The 25,797-nt window shown below is 26.8% G+C and overlaps 1 protein-coding gene across 1 annotated transcript in view; it reads left to right on the top strand.

Annotated features, from left to right (window-relative positions):
• The first annotated feature begins 5,853 nt into the window (after nt 1-5,853).
• LOC122503860 (MFS-type transporter clz9-like) overlaps nt 5,854-25,797 on the top strand; it is a 253,319-nt gene continuing 233,375 nt past the window's right edge. The window contains exon 1 of the mRNA XM_043614627.1: nt 5,854-5,895. The gene's annotated coding sequence lies outside the window, so the exon portion shown is untranslated. The remainder of the gene's footprint in view (nt 5,896-25,797) is intronic.

Raw genomic sequence — 25,797 nt, 5'->3', positions numbered from 1 at the left:
ACAATTCTATTATAATTAGAGTCTAATATTATATTATATATAATTATAATTAGAGCTTTGTTGTAATTTATTTGCAAAACTCAAAAAACTGTTCTATTACATTTACGAATTTTTACATATTACGAATTTTTTTAATTGTAAAATTATTCGAAAACATCAATAAATTCTTTTTTAAATAAACATTTAATCATTACTATTTCATAGAAATAAAGATTTTCAAAAAATTTCAATTTCAAATCTTTGTGAAATTCAACAACTTATAAGAATATTATTATTATTAGCAACGATTCGCGCGCTAAAGCGCGATGCTAAATTCTTACCTAACAAATAATTGAAGAAATTCAATTATTTTTAAGAGTAATAAAATTCTTTTGATAAAATTTAATTATTTTCAAAAATGTCAATAAAATCATTGTCCTAATTTTAATTATTTTCAAAAAATTTTCTCATTTAAATGATTATCAATATCTACTATTATAATAACATTTTCCCAAAGAATTAAATTATTTAAAAGAAATTTTAATAAAATTCTACGCAAACATTTAATTATTTTTATAAATAATAAAAATTTCACAGGAATTCAATTATTTACAAATTTTTGTTATAAATTCCTTCGCAATAATTAAAAATTGTAAAAAATAATAATTGAATTGAAATGATGAAAATAATTTTAATTATTAGTTTATAATCTTTAACGTCCGAGATCCTTTATAAATTAAGGCAAATTAAACGAAAACATTCGGACAATGAATAAAATATTTATTTACTCCAACGTTTCGAAATCTAAATGATTTCCTCTTCAGGGAGTCTATACAAAAAAATATACAAAATTAAACAATAATAAAAATACCATACATAATTAAAAAAAATAAATAAATAAATAAATAAATAAATAAATAATTTAACAATACATAAAATAAAAATTATTGTATAATTATCTTACCAAAAAAATAATAGTTAAAACATACGAAGACTTAAATTTCATATGCCCTGACGATGGAGTAGAATCTGGAGTCAGAAAATTATAAAGGAACTTAATATTCATAAAATAAATTTAATTTAAAAAAAAATATATATATATAATAATGGAAAAATTCATAATTAAATTTAATTAAAAAAAAAAAAAAAAAAAAAATATATATATATATATAGTAATTGAAAAAAATTTAAAAAATGAAATTAGTAACAAGTTAATAACAATAAAAATTAATAAAAATTTAAAATTTATGAAGAATTAGTAATAATTAAAAAATAGTAAAAATAAATATAAAAATAAAAATAGTAAATAATAAAAAATAACAAATAATGAAAATAATAAAAATAAAAATAGTAAATAATAAAAAATAACAATTAATGAAAATAATAAAAATAAAAATAGTAAAAACATACCATAAATAAATAAATAATCCGTCTTGGTATAAAACCATAAATAATAGTAAATAACACATAGATAATAAACAATTAAATAAATAAAGGTTCACAATACAATAATTCACAATAAAATAAAATAGAAAAATAATTTGTCAAAATGAGTAGAAACGTATTGCAAACTGCAAAGTCAAATTTAAAACTGAGCTCCAAACTCTAATCCAGTCATTACAATGAACATTTATTAAACAGAGAAAAACAAAAACAAATAAAAACAATAAATTAAATAAGAACAGAGAATGAAACTCAATGAGTATTTATTACGTTAAATTGCTGGAAATAAAATTCAAAATCATTTCGTACGATTTATCAAAATTATCCAAGTCGGTCATTTTATTTAAACTATTCTCTCCTTCTTTTTTTATGAAAAACATTTCTGATACTAATCGTTTGTTAAGATTTGGCTCAACATCTAAAATATTAAAATCATCCCATTTTATAAAATGTGGAGAGGAATCACAATTAGAATTAGTTAAATGATTAGTAATAGCATTATGATATTTGTCATTTAAATTAGAATTACTCATATGTTCCTTTCTACGAATATGCAAGGGTCTTTTAGTCTGTCCTATGTATGATTTACCACAATTACATTGGAATCTATAGACACAATTACATTGATTGTGTCTCTCGAGTCTATCCTTACCAAGCTTAATAAATTTATTAAATTTAGAGTTAACACTAAAAACTGTTTGAATGTTAAAAGCTTTAAGTAATCTTTTGATATTTTCCGATATTGGTCCATAATAAGGAAAAACTATTTTCTTAACTAACGTATTATTATTACTATTGTTGTCAATAATGTTATTTGAAGCTTTTCTGTTATTAATTTCAATAATTCTTTTTCTCACATGATTGTTAACAAATTGTTCAGGATAATTATTAAGTTTTAAATCTAATTTAACTAAATTTATGTTTTTATTATAGAATTTTTTATCGGAAAGTATCAAAACAGTATCAACAAGATTTTTAATAATTGCAATTTTTTGTTGTATTGGATGATTTGAGTAATAGTTCAGTAGTCTTCCTGAATAAGTATCTTTTCTGAACCAATCAGTAATGATATTATTGTTTTCTGATCTTATAATCCTTAAATTGAGAAAATTTATTTCATTATTACATTCTGATTCATGAGTGAACTGTAATCTGTCATGAAAGGAATTGAAGGCATTAACAACTGTGGATACTTTATTTTTTGGAACACATAAAAAAGTGTCATCCACATATCTCTTATATGAAATAATTGGAAAATCTAAATTATTAATTATAGTTTCTTCCAAATCTTGCATAACTATGTCAGCAAGAATTGGAGAAATTGAGGCGCCCATGGGCGTGCCAAACTTTTGTCTATAATATTTATTATTAAATTGAAAGAACATATTGTTCATAATGAATACAATACAATTTTTAAATTCATCTTTAGGAATCTTAGTGAATTTTTCAATATATGACCATCTGCCTTCAATTCACAATCATTTAAATTATTTAAACAAGGTCAAAGACAAAGTTCTGGAAAAATTAAAAAACTATATTCCTGATAATAGAATTCAAGATATTGTAAACTATAACAGACCACATAATATGAAACAGAATTCCTATAATAGTAAGTTTGAAAACTTGAGTAAAAATTGTAATAATAATGAACAATTTGAATTAAATTTACATAAAAAAATTCTCGAAAACAATATTAATGATCCATGGATCAAAAATTGTACTGATACGACTATACCGGATGAGGTAAATGACATTTTAAGATTAGGTGACAAATTCAGTTCTACGTTTATGACTTCGAAGAATTCACACATTTTTAACATTGTTAAAGATCTAGAGAATGGCTTAATGAGTATTCCTAAAAAAAGTAGAGAGGAGATTAGACATAAGATTTTAACTCTTAGTTCGTGTTATATAAAAAAACCTAAATTCATTTCACAATCTGACAGAATAATAGCTAAAAATATTAATTTAACTACAAATTTTCTAAAAAATAATAAACATCTTTTTATTACTAAGGCCGATAAGGGCAATACAACTGTTATTTTAAATAAGCAGGATTACTTTGATAAGGTCAATTCTATGCTAAGTGACAAGAATACATATGATCTTATTACTGAGAATCCATTAGTTCCCTTACAAAAAAGAATTTTTAACAAACTAAACAAATTAAGAAACAATGATTATTTGGATGATAATATAAAAAGAAAAGATTTAATAACAACGAACACAAATTTGGCAAGATTTTATGGTCTACCCAAAATACATAAAGATAATTGTCCCCTTAGACCTGTTGTTTCAACCATAAATTCCCCTATATATTTTATGTCTAAATTTTTTACAAACATATTGAGCAAGTCATTACCTAAACCTTCCTCTTATATAAAAATTCGTTCAATTTTAAAGAATCTATTAATAATTTAAAAATCCCACAGTCTTATGTTATGTTGTCTCTTGATGTTTCGTCCTTATTCACTAATGTACCTATTGAACTTGTCATGAAGGGTATTGAAGGCAGATGGTCATATATTGAAAAATTCACTAAGATTCCTAAAGATGAATTTAAAAATTGTATTGTATTCATTATGAACAATATGTTCTTTCAATTTAATAATAAATATTATAGACAAAAGTTTGGCACGCCCATGGGCGCCTCAATTTCTCCAATTCTTGCTGACATAGTTATGCAAGATTTGGAAGAAACTATAATTAATAATTTAGATTTTCCAATTATTTCATATAAGAGATATGTGGATGACACTTTTTTATGTGTTCCAAAAAATAAAGTATCCACAGTTGTTAATGCCTTCAATTCCTTTCATGACAGATTACAGTTCACTCATGAATCAGAATGTAATAATGAAATAAATTTTCTCAATTTAAGGATTATAAGATCAGAAAACAATAATATCATTACTGATTGGTTCAGAAAAGATACTTATTCAGGAAGACTACTGAACTATTACTCAAATCATCCAATACAACAAAAAATTGCAATTATTAAAAATCTTGTTGATACTGTTTTGATACTTTCCGATAAAAAATTCTATAATAAAAACATAAATTTAGTTAAATTAGATTTAAAACTTAATAATTATCCTGAACAATTTGTTAACAATCATGTGAGAAAAAGAATTATTGAAATTAATAACAGAAAAGCTTCAAATAACATTATTGACAACAATAGTAATAATAATACGTTAGTTAAGAAAATAGTTTTTCCTTATTATGGACCAATATCGGAAAATATCAAAAGATTACTTAAAGCTTTTAACATTCAAACAGTTTTTAGTGTTAACTCTAAATTTAATAAATTTATTAAGCTTGGTAAGGATAGACTCGAGAGACACAATCAATGTAATTGTGTCTATAGATTCCAATGTAATTGTGGTAAATCATACATAGGACAGACTAAAAGACCCTTGCATATTCGTAGAAAGGAACATATGAGTAATTCTAATTTAAATGACAAATATCATAATGCTATTACTAATCATTTAACTAATTCTAATTGTGATTCCTCTCCACATTTTATAAAATGGGATGATTTTAATATTTTAGATGTTGAGCCAAATCTTAACAAACGATTAGTATCAGAAATGTTTTTCATAAAAAAAGAAGGAGAGAATAGTTTAAATAAAATGACCGACTTGGATAATTTTGATAAATCGTACGAAATGATTTTGAATTTTATTTCCAGCAATTTAACGTAATAAATACTCATTGAGTTTCATTCTCTGTTCTTATTTAATTTATTGTTTTTATTTGTTTTTGTTTTTCTCTGTTTAATAAATGTTCATTGTAATGACTGGATTAGAGTTTGGAGCTCAGTTTTAAATTTGACTTTGCAGTTTGCAATACGTTTCTACTCATTTTGACAAATTATTTTTCTATTTTATTTTATTGTGAATTATTGTATTGTGAACCTTTATTTATTTAATTGTTTATTATCTATGTGTTATTTACTATTATTTATGGTTTTATACCAAGACGGATTATTTATTTATTTATGGTATGTTTTTACTATTTTTATTTTTATTATTTTCATTATTTGTTATTTTTTATTATTTACTATTTTTATTTTTATTATTTTCATTATTTGTTATTTTTTATTATTTACTATTTTTATTTTTATATTTATTTTTACTATTTTTTAATTATTACTAATTCTTCATAAATTTTAAATTTTTATTAATTTTTATTGTTATTAACTTGTTACTAATTTCATTTTTTAAATTTTTTTAAATTACTATATATATATATATATATTTTTTTTTTTTTTTTTTTTTTTTTTTTTTTTTTTTTTTAATTAAATTTAATTATGAATTTTTCCATTATTATATATATATATTTTTTTTAAATTAAATTTATTTTATGAATATTAAGTTCCTTTATAATTTTCTGACTCCAGATTCTACTCCATCGTCAGGGCATATGAAATTTAAGTCTTCGTATGTTTTAACTATTATTTTTTTGGTAAGATAATTATACAATAATTTTTATTTTATGTATTGTTAAATTATTTTTTTATTTATTTATTTATTTATTTATTTTTTTTAATTATGTATGGTATTTTTATTATTGTTTAATTTTGTATATTTTTTTGGATAGACTCCCTGAAGAGGAAATCATTTAGATTTCGAAACGTTGGAGTAAATAAATATTTTATTCATTGTCCGAATGTTTTCGTTTAATTTGCCTTAATTTTAATTATTATAAAACATAAAGAAATCGATCACTCCAAATCTTCGACTCGGAGCAATCGATATCTTCATGTTTTACAACAATACTTTTATAGGTTGTAAGGAAAAGGTTTGAATTTGAAATTTTTGAATATCTTCATTCTTGTGGAAAAATAATAATTAAATAATTACTTAAAAAATAAGTTATTGATGTTTTCCGAATAATTTTACAATTCAAGAAATTCGTAAATAAATGTAACAGAACATTTTTTTGAGTAAAACTTTTTCCTTCATTTTCTATGAATTTAAAAAGTTTCAATTTCATTTTTCAATTAAAATTTGTAATTGCAGAGTGGCCACATGTCAGTAAAATCAGTAAAGTCAGGGAATTGTCAGGAAAATGTCAGAAAAAGTTTTTTGTCAGGGAAATTAAGAAAATTAAGACTTTTTTTTAAAAAACTTTGAATTTTATTAAAGCAATAATTTTTTGTAATTAAAAAATAGAAATGATGCAAATTGTTTCCTTATAAAAATTGAGAATTTTATATAAAAATATTAAGAAACAGGAATATGTAATGTTTCTTTTCCAAAAAGAAAAGAATGAGTTTGTAAACAATATAATTGTTATTGAGAAATGAAAATTATGCATATAATGGGTATATTTCCTATTTCTTAATCATAATTTGTTAACAATTAACAATTTTCTCAAATTTTTTATAAATAAAAAGGAGAAAAATTTGCATATTTTCGATTTGTCAAATTATTTACAAAAATTTTAATAAAATCCTTCGTAAGAATTCAATTATTTTTACAAGTAATACAATTTTTTACATAAATTCAATTATTTAAAAAATGTAATGAAATTCGTTGTAAGAATTCAATCATTTTCATAAATAATAAAATTTCTCATAGGATTTCAATTATTTTTATTACAATTTTAAATAAATTCCTCCAAAAATGTAATTATTTTCAAAAATTTCTTGCAGAAATTCAATTACATTTCACAAGTAATGAAATTCTTCGCTGAAATTCAAAAATTTTCAAAATTTACTGTTTCAATCAAATTTCTTAAATGAATTCAATTACTTTAATAAATGTAATAATTTATTGAATAAATAAATGTTTATCAAAATTGAATCCTCATAAAGAACTATTATAACAAAAAAATTTTAAATAATTGAATTTTTTTGACGAATTGTAATAAAATTTTCTATTACATTTTTCGATGAATTCAATTAAAATTGTATTAAAAATAATTTAAATTCTATTATGAGTTTTATTATTTATGTAAATAATTGAATTATTGACAAGAAATTAATAAAAACATTTGTAAATAGTGGAATTCCTGTGAAATTTTCATTATTTATGAAAATAATTTAATGTTTGCTTGGAATTTTATTAAAATTTGTTTAAAATAACTGAATTCTTTTGAAAAATTTTATTAAAATAGTAGATCTTGAAAACCATTGAATTGAGGAAAATTCTTCAATAAGTAGGTAGTTGAAATTTTGCAAAGAATGTTATCGAAATTTTTGAAAATAATAAAATTTTGGAGAAGAATTTTATTATTTTTAAAAGATAATTGAAATTTTGACGTGGCATTTTTAAAAAATTTTGAACGTAATAATTGAATTTCTGCGAAGAATTTTAATACATTTGAAAATAATTGAAAAAGAATTTTATTATTTATGAAAATAATGGAAATTCTGCGATGAGTTTTATTATTATAAAAAAATAATTTCCTTCCTAGTAACAATTTTATAATTTATGAAAATAATTGAATCACTCAGAGAAATTTTATTATTTATAAAAATAATTGAATTCTTACGAAGAACTTTATTTAATTTTTTTTTTTATAAATAATTGAATTCTTGAGAAGAATTTTATGAAAATTGTGTTTTAAATAATTGAATTCTTGTGAAATTTTTATTATTTATGAAAATAATTTAATGTTTACTTAGAATTTTATCAACATTTTTTTTAAATAATTAAAATCTTTTGAAAAATTTTATTAAAATAGTAGATATTGATAAAATGATTGAATTGAGGAAAATTTTTAAATTCCCTGATTTCCCTGATCTGTGTCAACCCTGGAAATGTTAAAATATTTTTAAAATAAAAAACTTGCAGAATTTTCATGGAAACTCCACGGAAATTCCATGCAGAAGTTTCATGGAATTTCAAGGGTGTACTTCCATGGGATATTTCGACGTGGATAACAATATAAAAAAAAGGTTCTAAATTAGAGCTGATTTCGGTATTAAAATAGAACCAAATTACGATTTAGTACCAAAATTGGTAGTAAATTAGTACCTTTATTTTTACAGTGAATGTTGTATTGTTTTCGTAAAAATACAGTAATATCACTAAGCAATGTTGTTTCAAGAATGTCCTGCAATTTTACAAAATCATTATCGAAATACCATACAAGAGAAATTTTTAATTTACTGGAATATTGCAGCAAAATTACCAACATTGCTATATGTAATATTGTTGTACTATTCTGGCAAAACTTGATGCTATCTGAGAGGAATGATTTATTCACGATATTAGAGTGAAAGATAAAATTGATTATGATCTTAATGATGATTTTGTGAATTGATAATTTTCCATTAACAAAATTGATGCTAACTCGGTATTGTCTGCGTATGCAAAGTAAGTATTTATCGTAATTTCGAAAGCAAACTTTGGAATGAAATATGAAGATATTAATGTAGCGTACAAGATAGTGGAACACAGAATGCCTGCAATAGGCAATTAAGCAGGCATAAGCGAAAGACCGTATATAGTACTGTAACTACACATGTGTAATACAAATACATATGCAGCTTAAGCTCATTAAGGGTATCCAAGCAGTAGGACAAGATAATTGGCCTGGATACGATCTTGCTAGGACTCATAGAGATACGCATTGCACAGAGAAACAGCGAACATGTACAGTCTTATTATTCCTCTCGCGATATCCTCAAGTGGTATTTTTTTCTAGGTCATAATAATTTTCCCTCAAAAAACTGACAATGAAACTACAAAGAAACGATGAGGTAATTAGAGAAGAAATTCATTCATTTTTTTCATGGGGAAATTAAATTAATTCGACTGAATACTTTTTAAAGTTTTCCTCATTTTTTGCGACACACACACAACCAATTTCTTATAATTATCAAAATGAAATTTAACCTAATTTTTAGCTGCAAATAAACGGGTGAGTAAATAATAAAAGTAAAATACTCTAAATATTTAGGGAACAAACAGTGAAAGGACTTTCTTGGTGGAGTTCTTTATACCTTTTTCGTTTTTCTATCAAGCTTCCCGAGGGCGAGGTAAACTTTCTTCCGGAAAAAAGTTTCGCCAACTCGATTCGTCACTGACGACAGTAATTGATGTCCCCAGCCTAAGTGATTTCTTTGGACCTGATTTCAGGATCACACACCGACCGTCCGTACTCGTCCCCTCGACGAGAGAAAATTCTATCACTAAATCATAATGACTTCAAGTATTTTCATTCTCCATCTATTTTGTCAAAATATATCTCCCTATCTTTATTGATAAATTCGTTATCTCTATAAACATTGTTCGTAAATAAAACATTTTTTCTAAATCACAAAAAGTCGCTATTAAATATATCACTGAATTTAATATTTAAAAAAGTAGAATTCGTTTTTAGTTTATTTTCTAACAATTTTTAATAAAAATAAAATTTAGAAGTTAAATGTTAAATAACGGGAAAAATGTTTAGTTGACAAAATTACTTTGAAAAAGAAATAATATCTCATTTCTGAAAAGATAGTCTATGACTGCAATCTAGTGTCAGCTGTTCGGGTAAGAATTCTTCAATATTTTTCAATGAGCTGAATTACACTTTTTAAAACTTTTTTCACCATTCGTGGAAAGGTATAACTTTTGAATTTTCCTTTGCGAAGTAAGAGAAGGAGAGAGTGAGTGAGTGAGAGAAAGAGACTTACTTCTCGAGTGGCTGCAACCTCAAATATTGGATTAGTAGTTTTAAAGCTTTTTTGTTGAAAACTGAGTGAAATAATAAAATTTCTTAAGCCAACATATCACCAACACCTGTCGTCAAATTGAAAAATTCACCAAATTGAAGAAATAAAAAAAAGGTAATCATTTCTCTTTAATATTATTTATACAGATTTTATTTCAATAATTGTAAGTTACTTTCAGTTTAAAGTTTCTTTTTAACTCGAGATAACACTATTTTTTTCTATTTAAAAAATAACTTTTTTGCAACTTTTTTTAAAAACATTTTTTTTTTATTCTTTTTTTTAGTAGAAAATTACAATTTGAATGATGTAAATAATGATTAATGAATATATTGAGATCCTCGAGAAAGTTCAACAAATAGTGTAAGCGGTTGTTAATGGAGACAATTACTTTGACTATAACTTGGGTGAATTTCCGCCAATATTAACACACAGCACACTAAGATTGTTCTATAGGTTTCAATTTCTGCAATTAGCGAGACAGTCCCTTTGAAATAGTATGCACTCCACGCATTCAACATCTTCCTCTATTCACTCCAGATAACATTATTAATACCCACAACAGAACAATGCTTCCTTCCTTAGAGAAACTATAAACTATAAACCATTTATTTACATAGTCAACATCTCAAAGAGACAAATACGTATACACTCGCGAGAGTAAGAAATTGTCATGGAAGCTCTTTGTCATTCAAGTTTTACTAACATTAGAAAAACAACAAAATTTTTATTGTCTATTAAAAAAAATCAATAAGAGAAACAGGCGCAAAGCGACTACATCGTATGGTTTCGTGGCATAAAAAAAATAAAATATATAATTAACTCTCGAGAGAATCACAATAATTTTCCAGAAATATTTCCATTAAATCTGAAACTTTTACTTTAAAAAAATAGTTTTCACATTCACTTTATTAACCCATTTTGTCCCAAAAGTACGTTTTTTATATTTACATTTGCACTTACCATTTTCAAAGATGGTGGGCTAAAAAAAACTTGTACATCGTGTTTCTTGTGTATTTTTTCATCCTTCTTCAGATTCTGCAAAAAAATTAACTTTTGACTTAAGGATAAAAAGTTATAATTGTTTAAACGAAAATGGCGGCTCAAAAATGACCGACAAAATATCTAAAATTTTGAATAGTCTGAAAAATAAACTAGACACGTTTTTTAATCAGAAATGACTAATATTAGTATACAAATAACATTTATGATAAAATTTTATCTCTATGACTAATTTAACAATATTTTAAAATTTAAACAATTTTTATAAACAAATTGTTTTTTTTTAAGTCACAAATAATTAAAAAAATTTCTTTGGTTACATATCGCTCTTATTTTGATAGTTCCAATGAATGCTGAGAAAAAAAATTGTTTAACGTTATTAAATAACAATGTTATAAACAATTTTATAAACAAATTAAGAATTGACAATAATTGAAGCTGAAAAATAGTGTCTTCTTCCACGACTTTTTTACTGTTCTGTTAAGGGGAGGTTCCCATTGCGGGAGTCAAAAAAATTGATTTCTTTTTTATTGTATTTTTTTAAAGCTATATATATGTAGAATATGTGTGTATAGCGATGTTTTGATCCAAAGAATATTTTCGTTTTTATGAAGTCTTGAACTCACCGCCGTCCCGAGCACTGAGTAACAAATGTCAGGCAAATCGAATCAATTTTTAAAAATTTTGCAAATCTGACCTCAGAATCGTAAAGAGCGACCCTAAATACCTATAGATATTTATCATATACGCAAATTGAACAAAGAATTGCAAAGAATACAATTATTGCACAAAAATGTTTCTCAAACCTTAAACGCGTTTTACTCGAAACAAGATTTTAAAACTGGTGGGCATCGTAGCGTCTAAACTATTTAATCAATCAACTTCGGGTTTGCGGATAATTAAAGGTAACTAAATTCTACTGGGGTTATACCTATAATATGATAAAATTGTTAACAATAGAGATTTTTACAAGAGATCAAATATGGAAAAATAATGCGAAAACGCAGTTTTTTTAAAAATGTGTCCGCCATTTTGTCATTTAATAACTTTTTAACTATTTTATAGGTATAACCTATTCTTTAGGATGTCACCTTTATAAAAAATTTTGAGTTTTTGTTTTAGACTAAAAATTGCGCAGTGTAGAATGCCCACCGTTTTCCCTATTTAAAAAAACATTATTTTCTAGATGCGCCATATTGGCCGCCATTTTGCATTTTTTTGAAAATGAAATATATATTTTAAAAGTTCAAGAATGTATCTTTATTTAGAAAAAAAAATTACATCGTTAAGTCATAGCCGTTCCTCGCAAAAAATTGTCAAAGTTTGTGTTTATTTTGGCCCCCGCAATGAGAACCTCCCCTTAATGAATCTTGGAGTTGAAAATTATTGACCACAATTATTTAACAACTTTATAAACAATTGTTGCAAATAAATTTTAAATTAACAACAAGTAAACATGTAAAAATTTCATTTTTTCCTTTACTATTTTTTTTCTATAAGATTAATGAATCTTAAAAATCTAATTTACCTACTGATATTTTTCAATTAAGTTATAAACATTTGTTGTAAACAAATTACATTTTATCAACAATTGAATATAAAAAAATATTTTTTTCTTTTAATATCCTTTTTTATATGTCATTTCTATTTGAGAGTAATGCCAATACCAGCACTTTACCTTCAGTTATTGTAAATAAATAATTTGTTTACAAGAATTGTTTATAACTTTGTTAAAAATATTTAGAATTAAATTTAAGTTTTAAGACATACATATAAACTCTATAGAAAAAAGGATATTAAAAGTAAAAACTGTTTTTTTATATTCAATTGTTGTTAAAATGTAATTTGTTTACAACAATTGTTTATAACTTTATTAAAAAATATTAGTAGGTAGGTAAACTAAAGTTTCAAGATTTATTAATCCTATAGAAAAAAAATAGTAAAGGAAAAATTGAAATTTTTACATGTTTACTTTTTGTTAATTTGAAATTTGTTTATAACAATTGTTTATAAAGTTGTTAAATAATTGTGGTCAATAATTTTTACCTCAAAGATTCATTAAGGGAACAGTAAAAAAGTCGGTGGAAGAAGACACTATTTTGCAGCTTCAATTATTGTCAATTCTTAATTTGTTTATAAAATTGTTTATAACATTGTTAAATAATAATGTTAAACAATTTTTATCCTCAACATTCGTTGCAACTATCAAAATAAGAGCGATATGTAAAAAACAAATTTTTTTCAATATTTGTAACTTAAAAAAAAACAATTTGTTTATAAAATTTGTTTATAAAATTTGTTTAAAATATTGTTAAATTAGTCATAGTGATAAAATTGTATCATATATGTTATTTGTATACTAATTTTAGTCATTTCGACGGTTTAGAGTGCAAACCTGCTAACTCCACTTTTTATCAAATTTGAGATTCTTTTTGTATTTGATAGATAAAGAGATGATACATCAGCCAAGTAAAACAGTTTGACGAAATTATGTCTATAAATTGCTAAAAAAGTGTTGTGAGTAAAACAGCTAACTCCATACCTGTCAAATTGCACTGCTATAACTCCACATAATATATTGTATTGTATTGAAATGTGTCTATATTTTGAGTGTAAGAGATACCAATTAAAATATATTTCAAAAGGAAATACTTTTTATTATTAAGTAGCATTGTGTTGTTCTGTTAATAAAACAAATATACTGAAAGTTTTGTTCTATAAGAATATAACCTAAAAATTCTTTTGAATAGTTTTTTGACTCTTGAAAAATGTCATAAATGTGAGTTAGCAGGTTTGTACTCTAAACCGTCGATTTATGATGAGAAAATGTGTCTAGAATTTATTTTTATGACTATTCAAAATTTCAGATATTTTCTCGGCCATTTTTGAGCCGCCATTTTGTATTTCGAAAAAATTAAAATTTCTAGCAATGCCTAAATTAGAAAGGTCATCATACATTTCGGATACGATATTTTGTCAGTCCAAATTTTTCCTGAATCGATTTCCAATCAAAAATATAGTTTTAATGAAACAAAAACGAAAAAATGTTGTGTTTTTTTGTTTAAACAATCATAACTTTTAATCCTTAAATCAAAAGTTAAATTTTCTTGCAGATTCTGAAAGAGGACGAAAAAATACATATAAGAAACAAGATGTGCAAATTTTTTTTAGCCCACCATCTTTGAAAATGGTAAGTGCAAATGTAAAGATAAAAAACGGACTTTTGAGACGAAATGGTGGCCGACTACTGTCTGGTTTACCCTACGTATTTTTTTATTTTTTTAAATTCATTTTTAAAGGTCGCCCTAGTACATTTTTCATTAAAACACAGATTTTTCCATCTTACTATTCTGCAATAGTTAAAAATAGTGTAAAAAATATTCTATCGATGCAGAACTATCGTTATGTTACTGCTAAAAATTTTCAGCATTTAAGACAAAGAAATAAACTGTTTTCAGGTCATACAAATCCCTAACAAGGTGAATTTTTATTTTCCTCGTTAAAATATATTAAAAATGTCAATTGATAATTTTTTTTTAATGACGAAAATTGATGGAATTTAATTATATGATACAAAATCTTTTACTAAAAATAGTTGATAAGTAATGAATAAACTTTTAATGATTTTTATTCATCCGAAAATGTAAAAATTGAATGTAAAACCGTTAAATCTACACCTCTGTTGCTCGCAGTAGTATCAAAACACTTTAAAATCACACAATATTGTTTCATCTTTATCTTCTTGCAATTGTTATATTCAAACAAAGTGGAATTTCTTAATTCAGGTGTTTTTTTAAATAAAATAATTAATTTTGAGTCTCGTGGGTATGATCTGATTAATTTTGTTGTAAATAAGTGAGTATTAGTTAATTAACTTTAAGTGTGAAAAGTTTTAGTAATATCTGTTTGTTAGATTTCTTACAATTTGACATTGAAGACCAAGAAATTTGTCAGTAAATTTGAAACTATAATAAATATACTATAATAATCAAAAGTCAATAGGTATATCAAAAGTTTTCTTTTGTATGAATTTATTTTTTTTACTCCTTTTGTGTAAAAAGAAGTTCTTTCAATATATCATAAAGTTAAATAATTACTTTAAATTTGTTTTTAATTTACCAGTGTTTTTAAAGTAGTGAAGAGAAAATTCGGGCCAGTAGTTAAGGTTGATGTGAAGCCGGAATTTAACCAGCAAAACAAATTGCCTTGACTAAAATAACAAACAGGTTGTGGAGCCAACATGTCGCCTTGTGTAATTCTCAAGGGTGTTAGTACTCGAAAGAACAAAAAATTATCACTCAAGCGACTATCCCACAGCACTATACTTGTACAGGGATTACAAAATCCGATTTTGTGTTTTACTGCAGTCATTTATTTAAAAAAAACTACATTAAAACTTAAGAACCATATTCATCTTCATCTGACCACACTTATTCTCTTGTCATTAACAGAAAATCTTCTCTGCTCTTGTCAGATAATTTTCAATAGATTCTCCCCTAAAATGAAAATGACTAATTCTCAAAAGTTTCTTCAATATCTTTTCTGATAGAGATAAAAACTAGAAATAAAACATAATAAAATATTCTCTCGACATTTGTAAATTAAAAATTTTAATTTCAACATTAACATTTTCGAGTGTTTTCTTAATAAGAATTTATTACAGAAAAATAATTAGAGTAATTAATTTTTCAGAAGGAAATAAAAAATTCTTCTTTATTTCTCATTTTTGTAACAATCGGTAAATAATGTAGAATAAAAGTTTATAATTCATGAAATCCATCTGCATTAAAGTTACGTTTGTCGACTCACTTGAATCGTTTTTGCAACATATACTGCATGTACACAGAGAAAAATTGTAGAAGAAAAGAAAAGTTGAGTAAAATAAAATATCGAAGCTCGTTGAAACGCTCAAAAGGCGATCTCTGTACAATCACAAACTGAGTTCGAAGATCGTTGAAAGGATGAGGATACATCATCCATATTGGCAATGGTATACATATATATATAAAAATGTACGGTACCAACACAATAAACAGAGAAGTGGAGTAGTAAGTTCCACGGAAAGTGGCTTTTTCTGTGATATGAGTAATATTTGAGAGATCTTTTCTTTTTTGCCTACCACACACATACTCGTACACAAACACATACGACGAAACTTTCTGTTATTCCATCCAATTCAGAACTTCAATGTTTCTAAGAGTGCACATCTTTAAAAATCTAGGGACTATATAAAGGGTCAACTGGAATAAAATATAAAAGGGTGTTTACTTCCTTTTGGCAGAAATTCCTTTCATTACTTAAAAATTTCTTTTAAAAAAGGTAAAAACAGAAAAGAAAAGAAATATTTTAAATCAATTTCTAACAATTTAAAGTTAATTTAAGTAAATTACTTTCCAACAAAATAGGGATAAAAGTTTGCAAAATCCATACAGAGAGAAAAGTATATAACTAAAATGGGAAAAAAAATTTTAATTCTTTCTACTTTAAAATAAGTGAATATACTCTGGAGGCTTCTAATTATACATAGAAACAGGAGAGAAAAAAAAGAGGTAACATTGTCCAGCAACATGTAAAAAATTGCCGTAGGGAATATTACTTTTGCATTAAAATATAACTGTATATATATCTGTTAGACATTCAGCATGAAACACCTACTTTTTTATTTACTCACGCCCAAGGATATGTGCACGATCACTGCGCGCTTTATTTAATTCTTTCTAGCGTGCCGGCTTTGCAGTCCTATTGAATTTCTACCCTCTTCCTACAAAGAAACAGCTTGACTACCGATAAAAAAAACCCCAAACTTTATCCACGACCACCTTCAAATACTTTTTTTTTGCAGAAATAGAAGAATGAAAACGTGATTTTCATACCTAGAAATTAAAAATATTTAATATGAAAGTAGATGCAATGTAGAGATGAAAGAAATTTTGTACCACAATTAATAGTTAGAAATAGAGAAATTTTTTTACTGATTGAAATTGTGGAGTGAAAGTTATTGGATGTTCACTTATTGTGTGGAATTTATTAAGGTTCCTTATTGTACCGAACAGGCTGAAAATAACCAAATATTTAGAGCACATATTGCTTTCTTTTCCAAAAGTAACCCCAGGTGGAAAAATTAACGTTAGCTAATGCTACTAACGTTAGTCTAACGACATTTTTTGATCACTAATATCAGATTATAACGTTAGTTAACGTTAATTAACGTTAGTTAACGTTAATTAACGGTAGTTAACGTTAGCTAACGTTAACTTTTCCACCTGGGACGTAGAGTTCTCACTTGTCCATTCTGTAAAGTTGTCACTTGTCCATACAAAAGCGATCACTTTTCGAACCTAAAAATGACATAAATTAAATTATTTCGTGCTATTAACACTTTAACAGTCTAGGGTCCATATGTGGCCAGAAAAAGTCATGCCACCTGTGTCAGTGGCCATATATGGCCACCTTAAAAAATTAATTCAATTTAAGTGGCGATGTATTTTCTAAAGTTTCTGGGGTCTCTGAATCCGAATCTGAAGTCAGATTTTAAAAATTCAAAATGGCTGACCCGCACGATTAAACGCTCATATTAGTTAAAAATTAAGCTCTATATAAACATTATATCGAATGAAGTCTATAATGATAGAAGTTTTAAAATAGAAATAAAAAACAATGTATTCTGGAAACATAGTATTTATTTAGAACGTAGTAATTAATAATTGAACAAAACTGAAACAAGAACTTTTAAAATTGCCAATTTTGATAAACGAAATGGGAACAAAACCAAATGTCTCACTATTTTTTTTAGAGAAAATAAAAAAAATTGCAAATTTTTATAGACAAAATAAAACAAGTTGAACATGTTTGCAGTTCTATAGTCAACATAAAAAGAAAGTCGAAAATGTCGCATTTTAATGAAGAAAATCGAATAATTAACAAGCGGGCGCAAAATACTTTTCCGCCCGCTTCCCCCACTCCCGGGCGTAATGTGTTACTTTGCGCCCGCCTTAAGTGCCCGAAATGACATACTTTCCGTACAGGTATGACAAAAAAATTTATTCGTTTGAAACTCATTACTCGAAGGTTTTCGGGGTCGCTGATTATCACAGGCACACAAAAAAATAAAAGTGGTCTGTTTATTGAACCAAACCTACATGTTTTATAGTATTTTTGCCCGCTGAAAACAAATATGAAGTCAGAATTTCTCCATCACCCTCTGTTTTTTTCAAATCGAAAAAACTACCCTTAATTGTACAAATTCAAGGTTAAAAGTAAGAAAAAAATTAAATAACAGATTGTGTTGCAAAACAGAACAATGCGCACTTTCCTTACAACTCAGAAACAATGTTAGAATTGCTCCACCACCCTTTGTTTTTTTAAATTGAAAAAACCACCCTTAAATGTGCAAATCCAAACTTTAAAGTAAAAAAAATTAAATAATATATTGATTTTTAAAACAGGACAATAAATTTATATACTTCTCTTTCAACAACTCAAAAACAATATTAGAATTAAAACATCACCCCATGTTTTTGTTAAAATTAAAAAAACTACCCTTAACCCTTTAAGGACCAGTGTTGCTTTCAGGCAACATGAACATTTCTTTATTAACTCGTGCATAAGTTTCTTAATTTTCAAAACTGAATATTGAAACAATAATTTTCACATAGTCTGAAAAATTTCGTATGACAGATACTGGTCTTCAAATAAAAAACTTCAATAACTTTCCCTGAAAAGTTTGCTTAAAAATCAAAAATAGCGATTTTTTAAGAAAAAATTTGGTCCTCAAAGGGTTAACAGGAAAAAATGAGAAAAAAACTTATTTTTTAATGGAAGCATACGTTTCTGTATTCTTGTTTTAAAAATTCAAAATCAGCGTTAGAATCAAAACGTCACCATTAGTTTTTGTTAAAATTTAAAAAAACTACCCTTAAAGTGGTGAAATTCAAATTGTTATTCGGAAATTAAAAAAAATTTATAAAATTCACTTCGTTTAAAGGAGAGAAACAAATACAGATAAAAGAAAAAGAAAACGAAATCCACTACACCGCTCGTTTGAAAATAAAAGGGTTCGTTACAACAGAAAAAATGATTTGTGAGTCTTAAGTTGCTTTTTAGTTCTGAGAACAAAAATACAAAAACGTATGCTTCTGCTTAAAAAATTAAATTTTTTAAATTTTTTTCTAGCTTCCCCGGGTTCTTCCTTTTAAGGGTAGTTTTTTTACATAAAAAATTAGAGGGTGATGGAGCTATTCTGATAATTTTTTGAGTCTTTAAAATAAGAATGCAGAAACGTATGCTTCCGTTTAAAAAGTTAATCTTTTTATTATTTTTTTCCTCACAAGTCTGAGTTTATTTTCTTAAGGGTAGTTTTCTTTAATTTAAACAAATAATTGGAGTGTTTTTGAGTTGTTGTAAGAGAAGTACATAAATTTATTTTTCAATTTTGATAAACAATCTGTTATTACATTTTTTATTACTTTAATCTTTGAGTTTGTACATTTAAGGGTAATTTTTTCGATTTAAAGAAAAGGTGATGTTTTAATACTGACATTGTTTCTGAGTGGTTGAAAGAGAAGTGCATACATTTATTGTTCTGTTTTGCAACACAATCTGTTATTTAATTTTTTTTACTTTAAACTTTGAATTTGTACATTTAAGGGTATTTTCTTCGATTTTAAAAAACGGAGGGTGATAAAGCAATTCTGACATTGTTTCTGAGTTGTTGTAAGAGAATTGCATTGTTCTGTTTTGCAACACAATCTGTTATTTAATTTTTCTCTTACTTTTAACTTTTAATTTTTACATTTAAGGGTAGTTTTTTCGATTTAAAAAAAACAGAGGGTGATGGAGAAATTCTGACTTCATATTCGTTTTCATCGGTCAAAAATAGTATAAGACATGTAGGTCTGGTTTAATAAACAGACCACTTTTATTTTTTTGTATGCCTGTGTTATGAATATGATGTATTTTCAAAATTCAAAATGGAGGATCATTTTTCAGGGGATTTTTGGAGTCGCTGAAATTCGAACTTAATGCCCGTTTTTCAATATTCAAAATAGCGGATCCAATACGGCAATTAAATTTTTTTAATGTTGCCGCATTTGTCTTAAATATTTACTAGGGGTAACAAGTTTTAATCAAATCCGCTAGATTTTCAATTTTCTCATCCGCCATAATCATCTGCCATTTTGAAAAACTGACTTTAAATTCTTATTCAGTGACCCCAAAAATTATATTTTTTTGGACAATTTTTTTTTCGTACTGTCTTAGGCCCACAAGCGATTTTTAACTAAACTGCGAAGGTGTTTTGTTATTTTAAGGGAATTTTAAGGAAATTTTAAGGAAATATAGAAAAAAATTAACATTTTTATTTTATATTTCATAAAGGATGAACCAATTTTGTTTGCGTGAAATTATATCCAAATGACCATGGCAAGTGAATGTATGAATATACATAAATTTTCCATCATTTTTTTTTTCATTTTATTGCAGAAATCACTCGTGCATTTAGTTTATACAGAAATTTGAAAGAGAGAAATAACGATTTGAGACCATTGGTAAATGGCGTTATTCGCTAGGAACACGTTTATTCACACTCATTTGGGATTACCCATTACGTCGATTAAAATAACATTATTTTAATCGACTGTGTGATGCCTTCGTTAAATTTGTTGGCTCGTATACATATTCACTGATAATTCGCTTAATATTCTCACTTGAATTCGTATAAAGTATATTAAATTATATATATTTTAAAATTCTCTGTCAGGAAAATTTTGTGTGAATCCATTTCAACAGTCAAAATTATATTCTTTCTACATTTATTCGATGTGGACAATATTAATTTATTATTTGCCAAAAAATAAATGTATTCTCTGAATTCAAGTTGAATAAAAATTAAAATATTGACACAACGAGAAATTTTAATTTCAGCTTATTAAAATATTTAAATTCTACAAAAATCAGCTAATACTATACTAGAAAGGAAAAACAATTTGAAAATTTTTCCTCTTGCACGAAGTGATTTGTTACCGAACTGCTTATATGCATCTAAACGAGAGGCAAGGAAACTAATGCACATAAACATTAAAGAGTTTTAAAAGTGTGGTAAAAGTTACATGTGGATATATTCTAGCCAATGTGTCTTCGTAACTTGAAAGAAAGAAGGAAAGAATATATGTATATATACGTAGTTACTGTGTGTGGAATAGTCGCTCTCGCAAAAGTCCGAGTGATTCTATGGAATCTTTATTGAAGATCCCTATCGACGATCTGTATAGTTTTACGAGGGTAATCGATTGACTAGCTTTTCCCTAGATAGCGATTCGTTCCCGTACTTTCAAAGAATAAACCAGAAAAAAACGAACCACCTAGCACCGATTCCAGAGATTCTATATATATACATGCGAAATCAAGCAATAGCAAAGCCAAACGGTGACTGGACTTTAATTTTATTTTCGAATACAAAGCGGTAAATTCATTCAGAAATGTTACGCGTAATTGATTTTCTATTTTATATACGTACAGGATTCAAAGTAAAAAAGAAAAAATAATAATAAAAAAAAAAGCTTTCCTTTAATAAAAGAGATTTCTTTTTATTCATACCAATGGAATACAAAAGACAATAATTGAAAAAAACTTGACATAAAAGCAAAAAATAATAGTTAAACAACAATATAATTTCAAACAGATAAAATAATATTGAGAGAAAGAAGGAAAATAAAATGGGGAAGAAATGAAAAAGTGCTGGAAGAAAAATGAGGGAAAAGATAGCAGACAAATAAGAGGAATTGGTTGCAAACAAATTCTTTTTAAATAATTAATATTTATTTATTTTTCCAACATTATTGATGTCTCTTAAATAATTAATTTTTAACCAAAAAGAATTATTTTATTCTTATTTTCTAATCTAAGTAAATAACCGTCAGTTTAATAAATAATTTACTTAGGATCAGAGCGCAGTTGATAGATTCTCCAAATTCAATACATCAATTAAGAGAAATACTGAATTTCCCAAAAGAATTTTTAATAATTAGAAATATTCCCTTTAATCAATGTTAAAATAAAAGAGCGATATGAAATAAGTGACTTATAATAGATGAGTCCTAATCAATCAGACAACCTTCCCTTACTGTTGTCTCAAAGCAGACTCCTCGAATTTCCTCCCACATTAATTCAAATATTAATTAGTCTACTCTTAAACTGATGGGAAGGAAATCAGGGGTGGCCAAAGTCAGATTGAATTTATAAGGGAGACGGAGGCGTTTGAAAGATTAGGAGTAAAGCTAGAGAAAGAAAATGAAATAAATCGAGAAGAATGTGCAGTTTGGAGAAAAGGAGAGGAGAAAAGACAGAAAAATAATTAATGTAAGTAAGAGGTGTTTGAAGAATTGCTTCACTTATTTTTTATAGCATTTACTAAATTTTCAATTCAAGAAAACTAAAACAGTTAATACAAATATATCAACTGTTCATGAATTTATTTACTATTTTTATGAAAGAAGGAAAAAGAATTTTTTCACTAGACCACCAACTAGTTCGATGATATAATAAAGTGTGTAATTAGTTCTCATGTTTCATTTTCCAGGAGGTAATAAAAGTGTTAAGTAAAAATGTAAAGCTTAGAAACAATGGAGTTATCAAATTTCTCAATTAAGTGTTCTTTCTAAGAGTTTGTGTGAAAAGATACAGGCGTTAAAGATTACTTGACCTCTTTTCCTTTTCGAAATTGCATTATATACAATCAATGACGTAAAAGGAAGGCGGCAGTCTTTTGTAATGGGAGGACCGTCAAGAAGTTAGTTTCCCAGTTCTTAGAATGTTCACCTTCACTTGACTCCCTCACGTTGATGGTTTTAGGTGTCAAAAATGTTATCCTTTCTGAGTTCATTTATACTATTTTGTATGCAAGCCGCAAACGCTACGTGATCCTGTCCTATAGCCGGTTAATATTTCATGTATGACCTAACTCCAACATGTGGTGATTTCAGAATATTCACTCTGAATAATATGTTCATCGTGGATTTACATCCATCAAACCAATTAATAAACAATTGGAAATAATTAAAGAAAATTATCCCCTCGACAATGTAATGAATTATTAATTTTCGATTTTTAACGATTTAATAATAATTCTTTTATAGAAAAATTATTTCGTTATTGATATGTTTTTGAAAAATTATTTTTGTCACTATTAGCATAATTAACATAACTTAATATATTAATGTTCTGATATGCGCAGTGCAGTTTGACATTCACTTTTATCTAGAAAGAACTCTGTCAACTCTCATTTAAAACTAGCTGGACTTCATTCTATTTAACCTTGCATGCACCCATTGGATGAATATAATCTCAGTCAACTTTGACTTAGAAACTGTAGAATATAAAATTTATTGGAATTTTTCTAAGTTAAATTCATTTCATTGAGAAGTGAGTTCATAAACTTTGTAGAGGTTCATATCTATCTTGATCGGCTGAGGTGCTTAAGGCGAAATGCTTCAAGCCCAAGGCATCCGTCTTTAAGACATAATTTAGACGTCCCTTTTTATGTCTTTTGAACCAAACATAGATTGTCTTTTAGTTGTCTTTTTGATGACTCCGAGAGATTACCATCATTGTCCCCGAATGTTCGCTGACAAAAAAGGACGTCCCCACAATCTTATATTCCAGAGTTGCACCTCAATGAATGCAAGATTGGTCGCGCGGGTAGCATGCACACTATTGCAGTGGAATCTCTCAATTGCTTAGGATGACACATAGAATCTTGTACCTAGGACAAGCTCTTCGTTAGTAAAATATTTATTTCCAAAATAGTTGAAGGTTTGACAGTCAGTGAGGCTGTAGTAAGTTACGCTCGTAGGCGATCAGTAAAGGTTGTCTATTTATTTATTGGTTAATCCAGATGATTCGTAAACCATATTTTCGAATGCCTAAAGTCTATGTCAGTTAAAAATCCAATTTGTATCGCTGAAGATGCAACTACATAGTTCAAATCCATAATATAATTTTTAAACGATCCAAATAAAAAAATAACTGTGCATAAAAATAGAGACTATAATTTTGTCAATCAACTGGTTTAGTTAAAAGACATTACTTATTCGATTTAAAATGAGACACGAAAGATTTCCAAAACTCTTTCCCTGCATTTCTCGGTTATTTGAATATTCTTAATCGAATTTTGTAATAAAAGGCTGGCAGTAGTCAATAGCGGGGCTTTTACTCTACCTTATGAACTAAAATGAAAAGTATCCCGCAGTAGAAATTTTCCGCCTCATTCATTAAAGCTAGTGGGGTATTTAGAAACATCGGGTTTTCAAGATTTTCCTCGTTTTCACTTAGTTTACCTTGCAATAACCTATAACAGTTAACATTAATGAACTGTGTGCAGAGAAAATTTTATACGTATTTTTAAGGTAATACAATGAATTTTTATTGTCTACCAAAAAAATTTAAACATGAAATTTATTTAAAGTACTGTTCACCAAAATTTTTTCTCTTTAGATCTAAAAGTAAGAGAATAGAAAGTGGAATTTTATTTAACTTAACAATTTTTTACTTGCAAAATGTATGATCAGAGTGAAAGAAGTAAAAAGAAAGTGATAGAGTTTGTCGATTTCATCAATAATAAATGAAGGAATATTTGATAAGTAAAGAAAAATCGTAGAATTTTATGTTATTACTTGTACGAAGAAATTCGCAGTGCGCAATTGGCTTCTCATTCATCCATGGAAGATAAACTCTCTCTCTCTCTCTCTTTTCTCGGATGGACTTATCCTGAACAACAATCTAGTCTGCATAAGTAGCGGTTATTTATAAATATTTTAGGCATAATTCACGAATTCCTAAGTTGCAAATGCAATGTCTCTTCCTCTATATTGCACAATGCCGGAAATTCGTAGAAAGGGAGAGGTTGCCCTGGCACAGAGGTCGATACTTCAAGCACATTCTTCCGGTTGAGTCTGCAACCTCAGGCGCTTCCTCCAAGTCAAGCTAAAGAGTAGGTACAGTTTCCTTTCCGAAAGAAAAGTTACTTCACGTCACCATACCCCATCCTCCTCAACGAAAAAATTACCTTCTCTACCTTACTTTCCCATTTACCTCCTTCATTTTTCTTTCCTTCTCACATGCGCTTAAAAACTCCCTCCTTCCCACATCGTCATCTACCCCTCATATTCCCTTCCAATTCTCCTCCTTTTTCCACTCGTAAATTGCGATGGTGATAAAATTCAGGAAATGCGCCATGGATTTCTCGTAATTTTACTCTTCCTCGTGGGGTTTGCTTTTTCTATCCTTGTCTTGTCGTCGAAACGGAGCATGTTACTGGACCAAGACGACGGGAAGCGAGATTTTTATCTAAAAAGGGATATCGAGAGGAAACGCATGACTTTTAAGGAAGACGCGTCTCGAAGATAGTTCTACTGCTCGCTAAATGTTCTGTTCTGCCTTGCATGCTTCCGGAACGATCGTCTCACTGGATTAATGGGACACTTATCCCAAAGTGAATCTGAAAACAGAACGACTACAGCAAGAAAGGGAAAGGAAACTTTCAAACGACAAGTAGGGATGAAGAGACGCTTAAAAGAAAGTTTCATATAGAGAGTTAAGATCATTTCTATTGGTTATCAAGATCGTTTCCGTTTAGTGCCATTCGTTCGTCGACTTTCGAAAAGATAAAAATTTATTCCTACATGCGATGACACACTCCTTTT

The sequence above is a fragment of the Leptopilina heterotoma genome, unplaced genomic scaffold, assembly GCF_015476425.1.
Source record: "Leptopilina heterotoma isolate Lh14 unplaced genomic scaffold, ASM1547642v1 Lhet_11, whole genome shotgun sequence".
NCBI lineage: Eukaryota > Metazoa > Arthropoda > Insecta > Hymenoptera > Figitidae > Leptopilina > Leptopilina heterotoma.
Note: the sequence above shows the minus strand (reverse complement) of the source record. Positions and strands in the feature narration are given on the sequence as shown.